Below are 4,764 nucleotides of genomic sequence, written 5' to 3' on the forward strand. Positions count from 1 at the left end.
GTCAACATGTGATTTCATTTTATCGCTCATATATAAAGCGGGAGAGGGACTGATGATGAGACGTCTCTGTTTCATGTCGGTAACTGTGGTTACATGAGGGAACATATTGAGAAACCTCAAAAATTCATAGAAATTATGATCAATTATCTCGGTGGTTTTCAGGAGCGACCTCGGCCTGAACGTGATAGAACCACGATAAATCACAAAAACAGCTGGAATTCAAACATGAACAAGTGATTTAAACCTCCTTTACCGTCATCTGTTACAATTTATCAAAGTAATTGATTGAGTGTTGGGGGGGGGGGGGGGGGGGTGATGAGTGAGGAGCTCTCCTGTCAGTGTCTTGATTAGAAGGTGAGAACACACACCTCTGTGACAATGAGGGCTGTCACAGTCAAAGCCACCAGCACGGCTAATGTCATGGTCAGTGAGATGTAACTGCCACTGCGCACACACACACACACACACACACACACACACACACACACACTCACACACACATGCACGCTAACTCACGCACGCACGCGCACACACACACACACAGTCACTCAAACAGACACACACATGCTTGAATTACATTGATTTATTGCAGAAAGACATTAACCATAGTTACTACTTGCCTAACCCTAACCCTAACCCTAACCCTAACCATAACCTTAACCTTAAAAATTGTCTTCACCTGAAGATTTTATTGATTTACATTATGCTGGGGACCTGCTTGTTGTTCCCATTAGGAAGAAAAGTCCCCTAATGTAGCCATATCAAACAGGTTTAGGTCCCTAAAACATGAGTAATACCTGAACCACATACATACACACACACAAACACACACACACAATCTATATTTCTCGACTTCTTTTATCCCCATCCCCTCTCTGTCACACACTCTCTCTCTCTCTGCTCTCACAAGTGTTGCTCCGAGGTGAGGGCCCGTCGCCCTCGCCGGTTTAATGGGCCGTCCGTTTGCCAACTGTTCCTTTGAGGGGGCTGGTGTGCGTCAGGCGTCGGAGCCGGGATTTGGGAAAGAGGGCCGGTGCCGCTGGATCAGACAGATGGAGGGGGGTCCGGCTCCATTCATTTAGCTCTATGAGAATAACAGAGCCCCACTTCAAACAACAAGGACACAACCTGCTGGCCCCACGTCTGCGAACGCATACACAGGCATATGCAGACACACACACACACAGACACACACCCACACCCACACACACACACATGCTGCAACACATGCAACACATGTGCTTTTATTAGAGCTTTCTGATCATGCATTTGATCGGATGTGTCTGAAAATACAAAGAGTTCCACGTAACAATGTGAATGCCACACCCACGGATGAGGACGTCCATTTGTGTCTTCTGCAGCTCATCTGACAGTGTACACACACAAACACACACACACATTCAGACGTATACCCACACAAGCATCACACAAACACGCACAAAATACACACGCGCCACACTACACATATATGCATAGGGGGGCACAGAAACTCAGGCTCCACGGTGCCCACCCCCATTCCCAGCCCTTCCTTCCCTGGGACTCCCTCCTCTGCTACCACCCAGCTACACCCCCCCCCCCCCCCCCCTCCTGAATTCACTGGCACTTCCAGAAAGCTCCGAGGCGCCAGCGGAGCGGGGCTCATCTCTTGGGAACAATAAAGCCAGATCTTCATAAAAACTTCAAAAAGGCCTCACCAAGTGTTTTATAGGTGCTTTAAAGGTTTATGGGCCCTGGGGAGGGAGAGAGGGAGAGAGAGAGAGAGAGTTAGAGAGAAAGAGAGAGAGAGGGAGAGAGAGAGAGAGAGAGAGAAATGAGTGATGCAGTAGTGGCAGGCTTCACCTCTCCCACCCATTGCACACACACGCACTAACAAATGGCAGCATAGACACACATATACAGTACGCCGCAGCTAAACCGCCAGTAAGTGCCAGGCCCAAATCGGCTGGTGGTCGGCAGGGTCGTGAGGAGCCAGGGGGTAGGGGGGGTAGGGGGGGCAGAACAGGTGATCTGTATCTGCATGAGGAGAATAGAAGGAGAGGAATGAGGGAGGTCACTGTGGCATCAGCAGCAGCTCCCATCTGCGGTGTGAACTTGTATCAGATTCAATAAAATGTGCGTTTTGTGTGAGTTGTTGAGAAGCACGTGTCATTTCCTCCAGAGTCACATGTTCAGGCGTCCGTGCAGACGAGAGAGTTGCCGGGTACTTTTCTGATTCATGTAAAGTGAGATAGAAGGTTGTGTATCCGTGGTGCGTGTGTAAGATTATCTGACCGAGGTGCGGACCAACCCTCCGGCCCCCTAATCCTCGCCGACCTCAGGGAGGGTCAAGTTGAAGAGCACGGAGGTGGGGCGCCCTGAGAGCCGGCGCTCGCCGCCCCGGGCCCCGGAGCCCTGCTCGCTTTCCGGGCGCCACCGGTTGCTGTTTCGCAGGCGTATCAGTTCAGCTGCAGACGAGCTGCGGAACAGGCTCACACGCAATTAGCGGGTTGGGTTCTCCCTGCTCCAACACGGCAGCTTAACAGCCACCGAATCCCACTCGTCTGCCAATGGAAGTGCTGATGAAATCACCTATCACATGATTCACGGCTTGGCTCTGTCGCTGATTGGCTGCGGGTACTTTGATGAATCCCGGGGTTGCCGCGCCCGGGCCGAGCTCTCGCCCCTCCGAATCTCTTTTATGAGCATGAATAGCCACTATTCAGGCTGTTTTTTGGAATGTTTTCTTTATAGGTATTCAGATATATACCGGGAGGTTATATTTAGCTCGGGTCCTCCTGGAGTCAGAAGGTTTAAAATTAGGAGGTGTCAAAATTCCAGTACAATTCTTAAGTTACTGTCAATAAACGGTAAAGGGCCGCTCTTAAAGGCGCAGTGTGCTGGCAGCGATGCATCGCGGCGTGATTTGCATGTGATAAGCTGCTTGGGGAAGCGCGTGTGGATCCCTCTTGATATAGTACAAAAGTGTAAATCTTCCACATGGTATACATGTGCATTTAAACATCTACATATCAGGATAACTGCATGTGTGCAGCTTGTGTGCGCCAGTGTGTGTCCGTCTGCACATTAGTGTTTGTAGGATCTGTTGACAGGGAAGCATGCAGCATTTTATTTGCTCAAGGGTTGAAAAAACACATGGCGCTGGCGAGGGAGCGCTGTGATATGAGCCTGCTGAAAGCAACCTGGCCGGCCAGAATTCAACACCAGGATCATGATTCAACTGAACATTTTAACACACTGTATAATAACAGAGCTGGGCAGCATTAAGAATAATCCACGCACATGCAAGGATATATACTCTGCTGCTCACTGACAGCTTTTACTTACAGTAGTTACAGTTTTGTTGCACCAGCAAGCAGGTTATGCAGAGTTTGGATATAAAAATAAATAAATAAAAATTCCCTGTGAAAAAGTACATGCTTGTTTTTTTTTTCAGTCTAAAAAACTGAGTCTGCATTTTCAGGTTGTGTCCACCAGGTTTGCACACTGACTATGGAACTTTAGAAACTTTTCTTTATAAGATATTTCAATTTGTTTTGCGTTTTTCGCATCTGTTTAAGTTTTCCCCGAGAGTTATATGAGCTGTTCGGGATTTATTGAATTTCAGAAAAATGTGTTGTCTTTTTATAAAATGCCGTCTCGGTGCTGGTTGCGTGTCAAACTGGAACCAATGACCTTCTGAACCCGGAAGCCATTGGGACATTTTTGCTGCTCCATTGTCCGAAAAGAATTCTCCTTGTTCCTAAAAGCTTCTCGGGATCGGATGGACCCAACGTTTTCTTTTTTTTAAGAAGTGACAGTATCACTTAACCATCTTCACTCCAGAATACATTTTATGTCCAACTGTGTATTTTTTGGAACAAGTAGAATAATATGACGCATCATTAGTGTGCACGGCTTCTAATGGGTGTCGATTTTTATTGGACGTTTTTTTTTAAACGCCTTACAAAAGACAAACTTAGTGATGCAACAGACATAGAGGGGACGTCACCATGTCAAGTATTTAACGTAAAAACCTATTTATTCCCACTGAAAATTCTAAGTTAAAAAACGCTCCCTCAACATTAGTAATAGTGGCGTCATTGTTCCTCTGTGCTGAGTGCACGCTGCAGGCTTCATGTGGCCAAGCCCACCACTTACACTGTGATATTGTGTCTGCAGCTGCCCTCCGCTCAGTTTTCATCAACTGGCCGGCAAACACTGGTGAGCTCATTGCAATACATGCGTCTGTAGGAACAAGCGCCCTCTATTTGTCCTTCACTCCCAGTCCTATCAGAACGAATCAACAGCCTCTGGGAGCAAATCCTACGTGTGGATGAAACTTTTTAAACTAAAAGAACGACCCCGGCCGAGAATCTGATCTCCGCGGACTTAAAATATCTTCGATTGTTATGGTACTTTACGGTGGATGAGTTGAGCCAAAACATACCACGGATCCTCGAGGAATCCTCAGCATAAATGAGCTGGTTCATGGATGAAATAAAAAGTGTAAAAAATGTTAATACTCCATAAAAGGTACTCGAGTGGGAAGCTTTGACACTTCCTTCACTCATGCGCAGCAACTAAACGAGCAGAAAAGCCACACAAACAGCCGAGGCTTTTATTTTGTAATATTCATTTATTGTTCAATAAAAATAGATTCTAAAAAAAGTGACGTGATGTCTCCTTCATGACTCGGCCTGATGGATCTGCCACCAGCTCCTTGTAAACATGGCCTAATGTTTTTCGACTGGAAAAGGGAATATAAACCCCCCCCCCCGAACAATA

The sequence above is a fragment of the Platichthys flesus genome, chromosome 20, assembly GCF_949316205.1.
Source record: "Platichthys flesus chromosome 20, fPlaFle2.1, whole genome shotgun sequence".
NCBI lineage: Eukaryota > Metazoa > Chordata > Actinopteri > Pleuronectiformes > Pleuronectidae > Platichthys > Platichthys flesus.